The following is a 20,204-nucleotide window of genomic DNA, read 5'->3' on the forward strand; positions in this document are numbered from 1 at the left end:
TTGATAAGAAATGTCTTGTTTCTTTTTCAATGGGGAAAAATTATCATGATGAAGTTTGGTGTGACGTTGCTCCAATGGATATTGGTCATATACTTTTGGGACAACCATGGCAATATGATAAGGGAGCTATACATTATGGTAGGAAACATAGTTACACGTTCATGATGGGAGAAGTTAAAATTATTCTTTTGTCATGTAAAGATATTTTTTTATCTCAAATCTCCAAAAAATGAGGAGGGAATTGTACGTTTTGTTTATTTTGCAACAGTTTCGAAGGGAGAATATAGGTCAATGTCGGATGTTGAAGAAGATAAGAGGAAAAAATCTGAACTCGGAGACGAGTTCTTTCCAACAAAGGGAGAATGATATGGTTCAAATTCATGGAAATTGTCAGCTTGACCACTCTTCAATGTTTCGATCATAACTTCAATTTAACTCTAAATAATGAACGGCCAATTGCATTGGAAAGCCAGTTCAAATACCTTTCCATCAAGATATTGTGGAGCTTCAGATTTCAAGTAGATGAAAAGGTTTGGACGTTTCAATAAGCACCAAAAACTGAAAAGTCTTTTCTTTAATGTTGGTGATTTCTATAGACTTCTTTATTTATTTCTTGCATTAAGATTTCTTTGTACTGGGGCCTATAAATAGACTATCTTATGGAGAGAAATGAGACTTGAGTTTATGATATTTTGATTATATAATTTCTTTTTCTTTTCAACTTAGAAGTCGAATTATGCATACTATCTTATTTCATCCATTTCTCTTGTTTCCATCCTCATCATAGTGGAATTGTTTCAAAAAATAGGTTAGGAAGATGTTTTCGGGACGGACCAAAATAGAAAGAGAGAAAGATATTTGTGGGACGGAGTGAGTAATAAATAAGAGAGAAAAGTGATTTTTAAGGGTAAATTTATCAAAATGTAGGAGAAATAAATGAAGATATTATTTTTTAAATGAACAAAGAGATAATTTTGTGTGGGCCATGATGGATTTGGGGTAAATAATGAGTTGTGAGGATGTTTGTTATGTACTCCTTCCGTCCACTAAAAATAGTACTAGAATTTGGGCTGTAAACAGCCGAGTCGAATATTAGCAAGCTCGAGTTTGGTTCGTTTAAATATTCGGGTGTTCGAGCTTGGCTCAACCTTGATTCGAGCTTTTATCTTATTAATCAAGCTCGGCTTGTCACCCACTTATCAAGAACCGAGCTCGACTCACGTGATGCTCGATAATGTCAAATTCGAGCTGCAAGCTCGAGCTCGACTCGTTAGATGTTCGTATATATGATGTTTGAGCTCGAATTCGTTATAAATTTAGGAAAAGCTTCTTAAATAATATGTTACTCGATCTCGAGATCGACTTGTTTAAGGCTCGTGCACTAACTCGATTGAAGACTTGATTAAAAGTTCGTGAACAGTCTCGCAAACATGTTTGCGCACAATCGAATCCGAACATATTTGCGAGCTCAATGAGTCGAGTACTGTTTGGCTCGAGATCAACTCGATAGAAATTTTGATCTCGAAATCGGGCTCGAGCTCGGCTCGTTTACTATCGAATCGAGTTCCGAATGAACTTTTTTTTAGCCGAATCTTGAATAGCTTGTGAGTAGTTCTGTTCATTTATAGCCCTAAGTAGAATGAAACGCCACGAGTTATAATGAAAATTGTTAGTGTATTGTGAGTGGAGGAAGGGTCATAATTGAAAAGTAGTGTAAATATGATAATTAATTGTATTGTGAGTGGAAAAAGTTGTCCACCATCTAACATAAAGTTTCCAAAAATAGAAAATGGCTGATTTTTGTGGATATCCCAAAATGACAAAAATGCCTATTTTTGTGGACGTTGTTTGGTCCCGGAGAGTCACTGAACTGGTGTATGGGGGGAATACACCAGTAGGCTATTTTATAAATTCTTTAACGGAAATTGAAGTCAGTATCTCAACTGATACTGAAAGGTGTTGACTGAAGAGAGTCAGCGAAAATCAAGTTCAGTTAAGAAGTGGGCGAAGACTGATACGGATAGTGTTTCAGTATTTAACTTCAGTATAAAGAACGCGTCGACACACTGATAGTTCACGTAGGGTTTCAGTCTTTTCAGTTTAAGAATCAGAGAAGTGTTAGAAATCTTACTGACTATCCAAAGATTTGTCAGTTAGACAGATAACACTTAGAGCGGAAACGATTTTAGGAAATAGCCTTTTTAGTGAATCATGTTATCAGTTTTAGGGTTTCTCTTTTCAACTTATCAGTTTCAGTATGAATATGAATTCGTGCTCAAGTAGATGAAAGTAAATACTGAAAGCAGTTAAAAACACAGAGAGTTTTACATGGTTCGGAAAACAAGTTCCTACGTCCACGGTAAGTCGATCACACAAAAAATCACTGGGCTTGTGCTTGCGGGTGCACAACAAACCTTAGTTCTAAAACACTCGTTTCAGAACCAACACACTGAGTTGGACTTTCTCCTTCTTAACTCGCAGTTACTAAGACAACACTCGTCTAGCTTGCGGAGACTAAGAAACTCTGAGTTTAGACAACTGTCTCGAACTTTCTCTATCTCAAACACCATTTTCACTCTTGTAGAAAAGGGGTTCAATCTCCAACTAAGATTACTGAGAACATGCTCTCAAGTAATCGAGGTCTAGGCTAAGGATGGAAGAATATTTGCCTAGATACTCTAAGAGAATTTTTGTATATCAGATAGACTGATATTTATAGCAATGGGTATTCTCTTCTTCAATTCAAATATTTATGGAAATGCTGAGTCTTGATTTTGGCAGAGCTTCAACGTATGTCTTTGAATCGGTGAGGAGGAAGGTTGTTCCTTGAGCTCTATTTACAAGAAGATTCTGGGGAATAGATCCATTGGAGGGGATCCTTCAACAATATATGTCGTTTGACTCATAATTTCAAATCTGGCTCAGGGTCTTCGTCCTCTATCTCCTTTACGCCGAAAGATGTAAGGTCTTTCTTACACAGGAGATGGTGTTACTGGATAAAGTAACACGGTAAGGGAAACTCTACAGTGTGAAGGACGATTCACCATATCCCTACATTAAATGCACTGTCATTTGCATTAAATACCACGTGTACTGGAAGTATTCAACTTGTCCTTAGTTAAAACTGAGTGTTTTATCCTTAACTCCAGCTTCAGTTCGTATCTGCACTCTCAGTCTGAGGTTTCTATTTGAAGCATAACTTCAATTGCATTGAACGCTTCGACTGATCAGGTCTACTTAAGTGTTTTCCTAACACTTGTACTTCAGTGCAGGTCCTTCATTAAATTCAACATTTATTTCAGGTGGACTTCAGTCTTCAGTATATGGTGTTCAGTTCTTCAGTCCTTCGGTCTTCAGTTCTTCAGTCCTTTGATCTTCAGTCTTTGTCTCTTCAGTCTATGCTAGAAAAATGAACTCCAATTGTTGGGTCCCGGAGGGTCACTGAACTGGTGTTGGGGGGGAGGAAAAATACACCAGTAGGCTATTTTAAAACTTTGGACTTCTTTCGTTGACTGAAGAAGGTAGTGTTGACGTGATCAGTGAAAAACATGATCAGTTGAAAGAAGGGGTAGACTGATACTGATAATGATTCAGTGGATAACTTCAGTATGAAGAACAAGTCAACAAACTGATAGTTAAAATAAGGCTTCAGTTTAATCAGATGTAAATAAGAGTAAGTGTTATAAATCTTACTGACTATCCAAGGGTTTGTCAGTTAGACTAATAACACTTGGTGAGCGAAAATGATTTTAAGGAAATAGCCTTTAGTGAATCAGATTATCAATTTTAAGGTTTCTCTTTTCAAGTTAGCAGTTTCAGTATATAAACGTTGAGCACATAAGAATATGAAATACTGAAAATAGTAAATGACACAGAGATTTTTAACGTGGTTCGGAAAACCTTTCCTACGTCCATGGTCAGTTGATCACACTAACAATCGATTACGCTTATGCTTACGGGTGCACAACAAACCTAACAACTGAAACAACCATTTCAGTACCAACCCACTGGATTGGATTTCTCTTTTCTTTTCTCAATCTCGCAAGAACGTTAAGACTTCACTCGTCTAGTTTGCGAGGACTAAGAATTCTTCGAGTCTAGACAACCGTCTATAACTCTATCACTCAAATTCTCTTTTCTTTCTGTTGAAAAGGTGTTTGAAAATCTTCCAACTAAGATTACTAAGAACAGGCTCTCGAGTAATCAAGGACTATGCTAAGGATATAAGAATATGATTGCCTACACACTTCTAAGAGAGTGTTTATAAATCAGGTAAACTGATTTTTACAATAAGATTTACTCTCTCCGTCGATTCAAGTTTTGATAGCTAAGTAGTGGATGTCTCGATATTTTGGCAGAGCTTCAGCGTAAGTTGAAGGTTGTTCCTTGAGCTCTGTTTATAGGTGGAGGATGAAGAATAGATCCGTTGGAGGAGATCCTTCTTCAAATACTACCGTTGACACTTGGTGTGATCTGTGCTCAGGGTCTTTGTCCTCTATCTCCCTTTTCGCCGAAATGGGTAAGGTCTTTAGGCATGGGGAGATGGTGTTACAATAAAAAGTAACACGGATGAAGTAACTTTGCTCGGTGAAGGACGATTTGCCATATCCCAGCATTTAATGCTATATCCTTTGCATTTAATGCGGCGTGTACTAGAAGATATCCTTTGTCTTTATTCGTCTAAGTGATATGTCATTTAATTCATCTTCAGTCCGTCTTTTTGTAGCTTCAGTCCGTTGTATTCTTCTGATCCTTAAACAAATCTTCAGAGAATGTTTCGGCTAAAGATTGCTTCTTCACTCCAGTACAAGTCCTTCATTTATTGTTGCAATAACTTCAGATGAGCTTCAATTGGTCAGTACTTCTGTCGAGATTCTTTAGTCAGGTCTTCGTTAGTCTTCAGTCTTCAAACTTTGCCACTTCAGTCTAACTAGAAAAAGAACTCTAACACTTGAGTTCGAAAGGAGTCTATTCTAGAAAATAAAATCAAAGGATTTTGGGATCATCAAAATAAAGTTAGGATATTTCTTCTATATTCCAACACCAAGAGTTGTGTTCAAAAGAATTATAGTCTAGTAAAATAAAATATAAGGGTTTTGGGATCATCAAAACTAAAGGTAGGATATTTCTTTTTATTTCCCAACAGACGCGGATTTTCATTTTAAGAAGTAGCCTATGGAATTAGGTCATCAAAATAAGGAAACATGACCTGTTGAATTGGGACGGAGGAAGTAATAAACATATAATGTAGGTCATTTAAGAAATTAGTATTTTTCGTACACAGCTTGACAAATTTAAGTAGTTTTATTCTTTCTTCGTTTCCCAAATAACTTCATATCTTTCCTCTTTGGGCCGTCCACAAAATAACTTCCTACCTATTTTGGACACTATCCTGACCATCATTTTTTTTGAAACATCTATCCTGACCATCATTAATAATACTTTATTTATTCTTATTTTTCACCTTCTCACCATTCTTAATACTAATTATAACATATTTTTCACTATTTTTAATATTAATTATAATATTTTTCATTATTTTTAATACCCTCTATAATTTTGTCTAAAATTTGTGTCTCTCACATCTATGAAATTATCTGGGGGATGAAGGGAGTATATAACTTCTAAGTTTGTGAGCTCAGTTTCTAGGTTATTTTTGAATAAATAAATCATAACAGACAATATCCTCGTGAAACTACAAATTTCGATTTTGTGAAACTATAAATTTTGATTTCGAACTTTTTTTTTCTTTTAATTAGAATATGTTTTAATTGTTAAGTAGTAAGTGGCCCGTCGAAATTCGACGAGAATCTATTATTACATAATTTTGTGATATTGTCTTTTATTAAAATAGAGTACTGAATAAATTGATTAGAAATCTAAAAAGAAATAGAAATAAATGAGAATTGAGAAAAATTGAAATAAAGCGACTATACAATGTTACGTAGAATAAGATACGTTTTCTTATATATATATATATATATATATATATATATATATATATAGGAGAAAATTAAATGGAGAACCATATATATTCAAAGAACTGATACCAAATTTCATGCGTTGATCTCATCTAATCTAATGGTCAGCGTTCTTTCGTTCAACGTTCAATGGTAATTTATGTTGAGCGTATCTAGAATTCGAACCCCAAAAACCTCAAACGTTCAATAAAATTATTGGTATGTTCAACCCGCATTACTGACATATTCAATTATTCTCCATTCTCTACTATTTGCAGTTCTCTATGGAACTTAACCCTAATATATATATATATATATATATATATATATATATATAGGGAGCCGCTCCAATGAGACCCCCTGATTTTAGTGAGATCTAAGGCACGATCTGGTGCGTTTATTTTGTCAATCCTATGGCTGATATTGTATCTGGAGGGTGATTTTTTTTTGCAGGGTTCGAATCCTGGAGGGAGCAGAATATTTTAAATTTTGTTATTCATCAGTATATACTTCATTGTTCATCAGTATATACGGCACTGTTCATCAGTATATATGTCTTATTCATTACGAATTTTTTAAATTTTATTTTTCATCAGTATATACATCTTGTTCATTAGATATACATTTTGTTCATTAGTATTATATGTCTTATTCATTGTACTCATGTTACACGAAAAATAGGGGGTCTCACTGGAGCGCGCCCCTATATATATATATATATATATATATATATATATATATATATATATATAGGGTTGGGTTTCGGTAGTATCCAAACTTATAATAGATTCGTAGATCCAAATCTAGATCACACATTTATGACATGTGGCGCTTCAAGATGGTGACACGTGGTAAGGCATTTCAAGGCAAAATCTGGAAAGGGGTAAAATTGGAATCTAATTTTCGAAATTAAAAAAAATTAGATTTTCTCAAAATAGGTATATTTTAGATGCATAAAGTTTCATACGAGAATGCATGAACTTTCATATAAAAATGCATAAAGTTTCATATAAAAATGCATAAGATTTCACCCCACCCCCCACACCCCTGAACCCCACCCCCACCCACCCCCCCCCCCAAAAAAATTTTTTTTTTTTGAAAAAACAAATTTTCTGACCACTGACCCACCCCTACCCCAACCCCCCCACCCACCCACCCACCCCCCACCAATTTTTTTTTATTTTCTCAAAAACTGATTTTCTGACCACTGACCCCCCCCCCACCCCACCCCCCAATTTTTTTTTTTTTTTTGAAAAATTGATTGTTACATGCATAAAAAAAATTACATGTTTTACATGCATATATTTTCGCACAGAAATGCATATACTTTCACACAAAAATGCATTACATTTTTTGAAAAAATATAATTTTTTTTTGGGCTGGAGGGTGGGTGGAGGGGTCAGCGGTCAGAAAATCAGTTTTTGAGAAAATAAATAAAAAAAATTTGGTGGGGGTGGGTGGGTCAGCGACTCAACAATCAGAAAATCAGTTTTGAAAAAAAAAATTTGGGGGGGTTGGGGGTGGGGGGTGGGGGGGTCAGTGGTCAGAAAATCAGTTTAAAAAAAATTTGGGTGGGGGTGGGGTGGGGGTGGGGGTGGGGTGACGAAAATACCAGATTTATTAAAATGAAATGCATTTTTTGTATAATTTAATGCATTTTTATGTAAAATCTTTATGCACTTTTGTTTGATTTTATATGCATGTGAAACATGATTATTTTGGGGGGTGGTAATGGGGAGGGTTGGGGTGGTGTGGGGTGGGTTGGGGGCTGGTGTGGGGTGGGGTGGTGAAAATACCAAAACTGTAAAAATCAAATGCATTTTTCTGTTCAAAGTTATGCATTTCATGTGAAAACTTTATGCATCTTTGTGGGAAAGTATATGCATCTAAAATATATCTATTTTGAGAAAATCTAAAAAATATATATTTTTTTAATTATTAAATCCGAAAATTACATTCCAATTTTACCTCTCTCCAGATTTTGCCTTGAAATGCCTTTATGCATCTTGATGCTCCACATGTCATAAATGTGTGGTCTAGATTTGGATATACGGATCTATTATAAGCATTGGATACTACATGATCCCATTCCTATATATATATATATACTTGAAAGCTTGAGAAATAAAAATTAATTATACACATTTTTTCACTTAAATCATTATATGGGTTGATGTTGCTGCAAATGGAGTTTTCGTGACAGTCCAATGGTATACCGAGGCAACATTAACGAAGCTATACCACTCGACCGGAAATACTATATCGCCCCTCCCACATATAGTCGAACATAAGGTGTTCCAAATATATGTCTTTCTCCATCGCCACTCTCAATCGCCGTCGTCATTACTTTTTCATAAATTATCCTTTGATCATCGGTTAAAGATAGATATAACCAGAAAAATTGATTAAATTGGTGGAATTAGCAATAAGCATGTATGCTATTTGTGCTTTCAAGGGATGTCATTTTTTCCTTTTTTCTTTTATACTAAGCCTCAATTTCATCAGCATATATGCTCTCCTTCCAAATGAAAAGATAAATGTTCTACTTGGAAAGTCTGATAAAGAACTTGGAACTTAAAAAATCCTCCATATAACCTCACGTGGAAAAATGTATCAACAATCGATGTACTAAATGATTTTATGATTATTTCTTGTAGTTATTCTTGAACTCATCCTTTCGTTGACTTTACTAATGTATTTGAAGTGATACTAGACAGATTGTCCTTAATTGCAAAACTCAACATTGATGTGGTCATGATACTTAAAAAATGGATTGTATGGAACCACATATTTGTTATCCAGAATTTTTTTTTTTTTTTTTTTTTCATGGTGACACTTGTATCTATCCTCCTATAGATTGAAAATGCATTACCATCAAAATTTGTATGATCAACATGATTTTTTGGGTATATTTTCAAGCACTTTGAATTATCATGCAAGGTGAATTCTTTGGGTTAATTGCCGCTAAATTCAAAAGCTTTTTAAAAATTCGCGATATTCTCACCAACTTCAAAATCGGCCTACGAATACATGAATTGAGAATCCGTTCTTAATGTTCCCAAAATCAAAAAATACCCCCAAATTGAAGGTGACGTGGACTACCGTAAATACAGCGTGGCATAGTCGGCGGTGCAAGAAAACGACGTCGTTTTTTTTAAAACAATACGACGTCGTTTTAATTTCCAACTAAAAGAAAAAAAAAAGAAAAAAAAAAAGAAAAAGAAAATGGGGCTGCTGAAATCGCCGCCACCGCCGTTACCCCTCACCAGAACCAGGTCAGTGGCCTCACCCCGCCACCACCGTTGCTCCTTCCACAACCAGATCGCCGGTGGTGGACAACGGAGGATCGCACTCGTCTCGAAGAAATCACTGGACTCGAAGCCACGCCCAGCATCGCACTCCTCCCTAAATCGCTGCCACCATCTGCAAATCAGACTCTCACTCCTCGCCTTACCCTAGGACGACCGCCATCTGCAAATCGCCACCCCCAAATTAGACTCTCACTCCTCGTCGTGCCCTAGGACCCAAATCAGACACCACCGCACTAAGCCACCGCCTCCCTCGTTTTCCGGCCACCCTCCTTCTTCCCTCTGCAAATAAGACAGCCACTGACCACCTCCGCCTTTCTCCTTTCGATTTTGACCGCCTCTCTCCTCAAAATTAGACACCACCAATTCACGCAGCCTCCCTCGATTTTCGGCCTCCCTATCGCCTAAATCGCTCCCTCCTCATCGTCGTGCCCTAGGTCTTCTTCTTTGATTTTGGCGGCGGCAACTCAGGAGGTGGCGAAGGGGGTTTGGGCTTCGGCTGCTGTGTTTGGGAGGTGGTGGTCGGGGTGGCGTTTTCAGAAAGGTGGCGCTGGGGGTTTGGGGAGGTGGTGGTCGGGGTGGCCTTGTTCCGGCAGATCGAGGAGAGGGATGAGAGATGGGAGAGATGGGGTAGGTTTTTTTTTGTTTTTTTGTAAATTAATTTATTAATAAATTATTATATTTTATTAAAATAAGATTATTAAAAAATTAAAAAATGACATGTAATACCTAATTTCCATGTATTTGACACATAATCAGTGATTGCCACCTCATCTCGCCGGAGTTAATAATTTTGGGAACATTAAGAACGGATTCTCAATTCATGTATTTGTAGGCCGATTTTGAAGTTGGTGAGAATATCACGAATTTTTAAAAAGCTTTTGAATTTAGCGGCAATTAACCCGAATTCTTTTTTTTTTGGTTAGCAATATTTCTCTTGCTTTTCAAATTATTTAATTTTTTTGTATTTTTCAGACCCAAAGATCGTCTGGATATAACAGATCAATTGTAACCTTTGCATTTTCATCATGGTGTACCCGTCCACAATAAATTGTTGAAGCGATCGTCTAGCAATAAGTAATTGTTGTCCTTTCTTTTTTCTGTCTTGTATTATTTCTTTCAAATTATTTATCTAGATTTTCATATTTTTTCGGCCTAAGATTTGACCGGTCTGTAACATATATGATGGAATGAGGTTCGAATTATAGTAATTTAGTTCAATAACAAACTAATGTGTGATATAACTCCAAATTAAATTTTATATGACATGACATCTCACCTTTACATAATCACAGATATCGATAATAGATATCAATCGATCACTTATTTTATCAAAGATATATAGTTACTAACATAAATAATACAATGATGCTTTATTTAATGGTGTAGGATATTTATTATAGGTTTATATGATTATTTAATAGTTTTAGAGGTGAAGATTGATTAGAAATTTAAAAAGAAATAGAAATAAATGAGAATTGAGAAAAATTGAAATACAGTGACTGTACAATGTTACGTAGAATAAGATACGTTTCCTTATATATATATATATATATATATATATATATATATATAGGGAGAAGATCCATAGAAAATGCTAAGTATTTTGAGAAAGAAGAATTAATCGTAGCCCTTAGATTTAGTGAATCTGACGGTACATATCAATTCTTTTTAGTTTCATCCGTTTAGTGTAGTAAGGTTAATTAAGTAATATTGTTTTTTTATGTAACCGACTTTAGGTTGACCGAATCTCACTTATTTTTGGATATAGTTTTCAAGATTTCATTCATTAATTTTATATTATTTATTTCTTAATTATTCCTCTATATTTTTTATATGTAACCGTTTTTTTATGTTTTATGTTACCCTTAAACTCGAGAATAGCAAAGTCTGTAAAGCTTTTAATTTTCTTGTCCTTGACAATGGAAGAAGGTAATGATTTTCTTAATTTTTTTAACACAAAAACTTGGGTGAGATCAACCTCATACCATGAGACGGGTCGGGGCGCGGGTTTGATCGGGTCGGGTGGGTTTTGGGCGCGGGTCTGGGATACCAGAAATAAAGTACACGTTCTCATTAATAAAACTAATAATTATTGTGAACAAATGTAATAATTTAGAAACATTACATTTCATCATATCAATAGTTACTTTTCCTCAAGACAAGGATTATTTGAATTATTATTTGATTATTTCATCATATCAATAGTTACTTTTCCTCAAGATAATGATTACTTAAATTATTATTTAATTTGTTTTTCTATATTCTATTTATTTTCTCCGTTATTCAAAGTAATTGTTATTATAATGAAAAGTGATTATTGACATGAAGAAATGTAATGTTTTTAAATTATTACATTTGTTCACAATAATTGTTACTTTTATTAATGATAATGTGTACTTTATCCCAGACCCACGTCCAAACCCGACCCGACCCGACCCGCGCCCCCAACCCGGCCCGACCCGTCTCATGCTATGAGGTCAACCTCACCCAAGACCTACTCTTAATTATTGGATGTAGTCGTGTGTTGTTGTTTTTTATTTTTATACATTTTTTTGTTATTGTTTGTTTTGTATTGTGATTACTAAACAGAATAGGTTAAGTTTTGAACAAAGGATAAATTAACATATTCATATTATTATTATTCGAATAAACTACTACAATTTTGAATAATTGATTATATTTTTCTTCTTTTATAAGTTTATTAGTAAAAGGTAATTTAATTGAATTAATACATGATTCGAATACATAGGATGCATTATTCGAAATTATATTGGGAGTATATATTTTGAATAACTAGTTTATTATTAATGAATAAATTAATCATATTAGGTAAAAGCTTTGAATAAATGACAAATCAACATATTATTCGAATAAACTTCCAGAATATTTTGAATAATTCATTATAAATTTCTTATTCATAATTTTATTTGTAAAATGTAATTGAATATAATGAATACATGATTTGAATATGTAGTTGCATTATTCGAATACATATTGTTTAAATTTTGAATAACTAGTTTTATTTAGATGTTCGTAATTTTTATTTGCTTGTTCGAAATGTTTTATGATAGATATTTTACGTCTAACAAGAAAATTTTGAATATTTTATTTAAATGTTCGTAAATTTTATATGCTTGTTCAAAAAATATTATATTAAATATTTTGCAATTCTCAATGACATATCAATAATCAGATATCGAGTTGAATGTGAAAAATGTTGTTTTCGCACTTCTACCTATTTATCAGAATATTTTATATATTTTAAGTAAAATAAATTAAGTATCAAATTCTGTAACAGTTAAAAAAAAACAACAAGAAGATTCGAATATTTTATATAGATATTTTATTTAAAAGTATCAAATTCTATTTTACTCTTATTCAAAATTTTCTATGTCAATAAGAAAGATTCAAATATTTTATATAGATATTCCAAATTTTATTATGCTTATTCAAATAGTTCTATGTTAAATTCTCAATCATATATTTTTACAATTCTCAATCAAATATTCTATGTTCTATGTTAAGAATTTTTACAATTCTCAATCAGATATTAATAAATTCAAATATTTTATTTAGATGTTCATAATTTTGTTAAGCTTATTCGAAAAGTTTTACATTAAATATAGGAAATTTTCAAGTTTTTCAAAAATAAGTCACGTTTTTTATGACAAGAAAAAAATGTAAATATTTTATTTAGATGTTCATAATTTTCTTACGTTTATTCGAATTATTTTATGTTAATTATTTTAGGTCAACAAGTAAAATTCAAAAAAAATATTTAAATATTCGTTATTTTTTTACGCTTGTTCGAAATATATTTTTTAAAATAATTTTACAATTCTCAATCAGATATCAATAGGAATACAATATGTAACGAATAATCACAACTTTTCAATGAACAAAACATAATTTTTTAATGAATATAATACAATTTGTACTTACAAAGAATCTCAATTTATAGACGAATAGAACACAATTTATAAATGAACATAATATAATACAATGAATAAGTCCCATAGATATTTTGAATAATCGTATAATGAATATGTTGTATTTTAATTGAATAATCATTATCCAATAATGAACAAGCTACACTAATGTATTGAAAAAATCACTACTATTTTATTACACATTATAACCGAACAAACTTAAGCAATTTAATGAACAAGTGTTGTTTATGTTTTGAATAAAACTTGTATCTTATTCAAACTTGATCAATGTCAATACAGCAATGATGCTGGAGGAGGATGATTCAACATGAATATGCATTGACATACATGAAAAGCAGCTCAGTGAATACCAATGAAGTTATAACATGCTAAACAAGAAATTTTGACAGAACCACATACTCTGACCCACAAGCAGAGAACTTAAATGCCAACGTTGAAGGCAGACAATTTTGTAGCATACACGAAATACATGAACATTTCCACGCATAAAAAAGAAATTGACTGCAAATCCAAAGATAAATTCAGAATCCAAAACCAGCAACCAGAAGGCAATACATATCAGCTTATTTTCCAGTAAAACTAGATGGTAGAGAGCTTTTCAGAGTCACGGATAATTCGAGTATTGATAACTAACTTCAGTATCTGTGCTCCATCTTCTCCTTTTTCAGGTACTACTGCACATATGAATAGGTGCCGACGACGGGGCTGAGAAGGAGCGTGGCGCTGAGCCAATTCTCAGAGATCTTGCCGGACAAATCCTTCCACAGGCGACAACGAGGTTCCATATCCCAATTTTTCCCTGTTCCCAAAACTCCAAACGAAAGGAGCCCTAATTCAGTGTCAACGATAGACCTCGCCGCTGCAATTTCCGACGAACAATCTCGTTTTACTGTATTGGAAAAATTTTACTTCAATCTAAAGTATAATAAATATAGAACTCACCTTCTTCGATCTTGTTTTTTCCGGCAGCAATGATGAACTATTTCTTCAATTTCTCTTCGATTCGTGACAAAAGTGGCTGAAATTTTGATTTTTTGTCTTCAGAAATTCTACTCTAATTTACCCTACATTAACCACGAAGAGGAGAAGTTGAAGAGTGGAAATCGGGATTTGATCGAATATTCGAGATTACTAGGGAATGTAAATTTCCCTTTAAGCCCTTTTTCGTCCATAATTCATTATCTGAATTATTCAAAACGCGTTTTTTTGTTTTGTTTTTATTTATTCGAAGTTATTGTGGCCGTTGGATTTGGTGGATCTAAAGGTAGGGGTTTATTCTCTATTTTCTATTAGAGTAGTATTCTCTATAGATCCCTCCCCTATATATATATATATATATATATCTCTATTCTCTATTAGAGTAGTATTCTCTATAGATCCCTCCCCTATATATATATATATATATATATATATATATATATATATATATATAGCGCTTTTGAAATAGCCATTTTGAAAAATAAAACACAATATTTGGCCGCTAATTGAAAAAACACAAATTCTGGCCATTTGTTACGTGTAAAGACTGTTTTGCCCTTAATTAGGGCGGATCAGATTCGGGTTTGCGCGGCCGAAAAAAAATATAAGTATATGGCACTAATGACACTATTATGACCATAAGTACTATTCGTGCAACACTACATAAGTGGTCGCTTATTTCTTTACACGCCGCAAGTGTACGAGTGCAATTGTGTATAGTGGCAAACAAGATCGAATCCACAAATACCAATTAATATTAATTCATATCCTAGATTCTAATCCTCTATCTGGATAACCGAAAAGATGAGTTTTTTATTTTAAAGAACAAATTAAATAAATAACCGGAAAGAAATAAACTGAGCTGAGAAATAGGGAAAATAGATATGAGAAAATATCCCAAGGTAAAGGTTTCAACAGATTCTAATACTAAGAGATTCAATTCAATCATCAAGATAATTTCCTAAGACAATCTCAAAGCTAGTCTATACCCACTCTCGTGGCATACAAACCGCTGATTACATGTAAGACTACCGTCCCCGGATCACACTTCTAATACGCAACTCCTAAAAGTTCCTAGGATTAATGTCCTCACAAATACCAATTCCATTTAAAATTAAAATAAATGTGTTATATGTTCTTAGTTCAGGTAAAAATTATCATCTTCTGATTTCAAATTAAAACCCATGATTATGCTAAATTGGTAGCTAATCAATAAAGCAAACAACATAACACAAGAACATAAAAATGAATAATAACTTGATTAATTGAATAAAAAATTGTCAGAAATCTAAATCTGTTTACTCTGTAAACCCTGGGAAAAAAGAATTCTAGCCACACATAGACATATGAACTAGAATACAAATATCAATAAAACAGATAAACATTCAATAAGAAAAACCGTAATAAAGTTGTGAATCTTCAGTTCTTGCTCTAGATGTGTTCTCTATCTGTCTCTCTCAGCTCTCCAGAAAAATAAGATAAAGTCAAATCCCGCTCCAAAATGTCTTGGAGTTCCTTTTATGTGCCCGAGGTTTCCTCGCTTCTTTTTCACTCCAAAAAATCGTGTTTATACTTAAAAGTCCGAATTGAGACTTGAAAACTAGCTGGGCAGGCGGCCGAACATGCGGGCAGCGAGCTGGGCCGCGTTTGGCGCCGTGTAACGCGGCTGCGCGTCTGGAACGCGCGCATTCCTGGAATCTTTTGGATTGCCACGCGGCCGCGTGTCTTGCCCTCGTGTCCTGCGTGGCCCGCGCCCCTGCATGCGGCCGCGTGTCGTGCGACACACGGACTTCCCGACGCTCGTTCTCGTCCGTCCGATATCCGATTTAAGCTCCGTTTTTGCCCACGAACTGATATTTTCCTGAACTCCTTGCATATTTACTCAAAACATCCTCCAAACGAGCCTAAAAATCTATCAAAACAGCATAAACATGAATGAGTAGTCTATTCCTTGAAATAAGCAAATTCAAAGCAATAAAACTCGATATTAACTATAAAAATACTCAATTAAGCACCGTAATGAAGTCACATAGGAGTGAAAATGCATGTAAATCAATAAGAGAGTATATGGCACTAATGACACTAATATGACCATAAGTACCATTCGTGCAACACACTAAATGGAGAATCTAAACCCTAAATGGATAATCTAAACCCTAAATGAGGAATCTAAACCCTAAGGAGGGTGTATTGAATTGGGATTCTGTATGATTTTAAAGGACTTTAAAAAGTTCATGAATTTTAAAGGACTTTCAAAATCAATAAACTCCGCGTGGAGTCGCGTGGAGTTTAGAGAAATCCATCGAAATCTCAAGTCTGAAGCTCAGATTTCGTCCTTTGTATTTTTTTTTGACAAACCCATCAGAATCCATGGATTGTTAAAATCCATGAAATGTTGAATACCACCTGATTTTAAAAGACTTCAAAAAGTCTGGTTTGAATACCTTTGGATTTTAAAAGAGTTTAAAAAATCTGGATTGAATATCTCTAGATTTTAAAAGACTTTTAAAAGTCTGGATTGAATACACCCAAACTTTCGAAATCCTTTAAAATCATACAGAATCTCATTCCAATACATATAAATAAATGGAGAATCTAAACCCTACGTGGAAGTGTTCAAAATAGTTATATAAGTGTATCTATCTAAATAATATCAGCACACAAGTATATGGTACTAGTGGTACTAATATAGCCATAAGTACCATTTGTGCAGCACTACATAAGAAAGATTATATGGTACTAATGATACTAATAGTGCCATATGTACCTAACCCACGCGCAAACCCGAATTCAACTCGAATCCGGTCCGCCCTATTTAAGGGCAAAACAGTCCTAAAACGTAAAAAAATGGCCAGAATTTGTGTTTTTTCAATTAGTGGCCAAATATTGTGTTGCCTTCTTCAAAATGATCATGCAAGTATATTGTTTATATATATATGGAGAACCATATATATTCAAAGAACATAGACCAAATCTCATGCGTTGATCTCATCTAATCTAACGGTCAGCTTTCTTTCGTTCAATGTTCAACAGTAATTTGTGTTGAACGTATCCAGGGTTCGAACCCCAAAAACTCCAAACGTTCAATAAAATTATTGGTATGTTGAAACCGTATTACTGACATGTTCAATGGTTCTTCATTTTCTATTTATTTGTAGTTCTCTATATATGGAACTTAACCATATATATATATAGAAATTTTTTATTTTTAGTCTCATTACCATAAACAAGAACTAACATAATAATTAGTTTAATTTAATTAAGTTTAACAACAACAGTAATTCGTAATTCATTCTGCAAACCCCATCAAAGTTAGAATTTAAAACACCACACACGTCTATCTACCACTTTGCAATTAAAGAAATTAAAGAAGCATAAGTTAGCTTCACTCCAAGATACAGGTACTTTCGAATAATAGTTTAATTAATATCCAAGATACAGGTACTTTCGAATAATAGTTTAATTAATATTTGCCACTAATGAGTATTTGAGAGAATTATGTATAAATTAGCATAGTTTATAATTATCAGTACTTTTTTTCGTTTATCTTCTAGACTTCTAGTATTATTTTTCGTTTATCTTCTAAACTTCTAGTTGCTCGAAAGAATTCTAGACTTAGAACAATTAAAAAACAACCATAATCCTTTTATGCATAGTTGGATAATTAATTAAAAAACATAATGAATTACGAATTTTTGTTGTTGTTAAACTTAATTAAATTAAACTAATTATTATGTTAATTTTTGTTTATGGTAATGAGACTAAAAATAAAAATAAAAATTCTATGTATATATATATATATATTTTTTTGAGGAAAAAATTCTATGTATATAGTGAAAACATTATTAATGGTAATTTTAATTGTAGTTGAATATGATTAATTCTCTTTCTTATGTGGCATTGCCACATCATCTGTGGACACGTTAACGCGTGCCCACGGTGGGTAGGTGAACGGAATTGTAAATATATATACTTGAAAGCTTGAGAAATATAATTAATTATACACATTTTTATAGATGAAAAAAAAAATAGAATAGAGTGATTATACCATGCCATGTAGGATAGAATTTATTTTGCTACTCCATTATAATTTTGCTCAATTCTCATTCATTCTTATTTGTTTTTCTAAATCTTTAATCAATTTCCATATCTAAATTAAAACCATTAAATATCTAAAAATCATTATAAATCTAAAAACTATTAAATATATGAAAATCATTATATTGATATTCCACAGATCAAGGAAAATTTATATATATCCATCACGAAAAATATAAAAATTTATTTAGAGTTTTAATTCAAGAGGAGTTTTAATGTTATAATTAGTGTTACATTTGATTTTATTTTAGTTCAATTGTCCTCATTTAATAGATATGGAGTCATCGTCTAATTAGTGTTTATTTATTTTTTTATCAGAAAAAGATATTAAATATCATCAAAAAAGTACCAGTGGTACCAGAAGGCAGAAGCATTAAAATACAAGAGAGTGAATTTCCTGAGTCATCCAAAAGGAAAACTTGTTGTCCTTGTCCATCATCCCAAACAATTTACACCAACTCCACATTTTTGCTTTTAGCTCCCCTATCATGCTCTTGATATCTCCATTCTTGCATTCGAATCTACCCTCATTTCGCCACTTTCACATGAGCCAAACGTTGCACACCCAGAGCGACGAAAGAAAATTCCAACTCCTTTTGCTCCTGCCCAAGCCCAAGTGAGTGAAGGATTCGAAATGTGCGGTTAAGGAATGATGTCGCACGTCTAATTAGTATTTATTAAACATGGAAAATTGTTGATTAAAAATTTAACATTATGATAGGTCCGAATATTTTCGAGAAAAATAGTTGAGGTTAGAATATTTAGTGTTTTAATTCAAGAGGAGTTTTAATGATATTACTATATTAGTGTTAAATTTGTTCAATTCTCCTCATTTATTAGATATGAAAAATTATTGATTAAAAATTTAGAAAAAAATAAGAATGAATAGGGAGAGGTTCAAGAAAGAACCACTAAATAAAAGAAGAACGGGCAACCATTTTTAGCCATTCGATCATCAAGACATATATATATATATATATATATATATATATATCAATTCTCCTCATTTATTAGATATGGAAAATTATTGATTAATAATTTAGAAAAAAATAAGAATGATTGACAATTGAGGAAAATTAGAATAAAGTGATTATAGGACGCCACATAGGATATAATTTATTTTGCCATTATATATATATATATATATATACATATATATATATGTATATATAGGGGCGCGCTCCAGTGAGACCCCCTATTTTTCGTGTAACATGAGTACAATGAATAAGACATATAATACTAATGAACAAAACGTATATCTAATGAACAAGATGTATATACTGATGAAAAATAAAATTTAAAAAATTCGTGATGAATAAGATATATATACTGATGAACAGGGCCGTATATACTGATGAACAATGCAGTATTTACTGATAAATAACAAACTTTAAAATATTCTGCTCCCTCCAGGACTCGAACCCTGCGAAAAAACATCACCCTCCAGATACAATATCAGCCATAGGATTGATAAAATAAACGCACCAGATCGTGCCCTAGATCTCACTAAAATTAGGGGGTCTCATTGAAGCGGCCCCCTATATATATATATATATATATATATATATATATATATATATATATAATCTTTAGGGAAAATTAAGTAATTTACGTGGAAATATCTTTTGCTACAACATGCAAAAACTGAGGTACTAATGATATCGAGTGGGTTCCGCTCACATGCTTTTCTCTTTGTCGCCCACCACGCTTCAATTGCCTCCTACACCTCTATTATTTCTAAATCGGACCACTCCATACAATTTTTGATATTATATTATATTATATATTATTAATTTGTAGATCGTCAAAAACTGACGGGTCATTATTTAATAATATTAATTTATAAAATTATTATATATACTTAATACATTAGTGAAATATTATGGGAATATAAACTTATATAGTCA

The sequence above is a fragment of the Salvia miltiorrhiza genome, chromosome 2 (assembly GCF_028751815.1).
Source record: "Salvia miltiorrhiza cultivar Shanhuang (shh) chromosome 2, IMPLAD_Smil_shh, whole genome shotgun sequence".
Taxonomy (NCBI): domain Eukaryota; kingdom Viridiplantae; phylum Streptophyta; class Magnoliopsida; order Lamiales; family Lamiaceae; genus Salvia; species Salvia miltiorrhiza.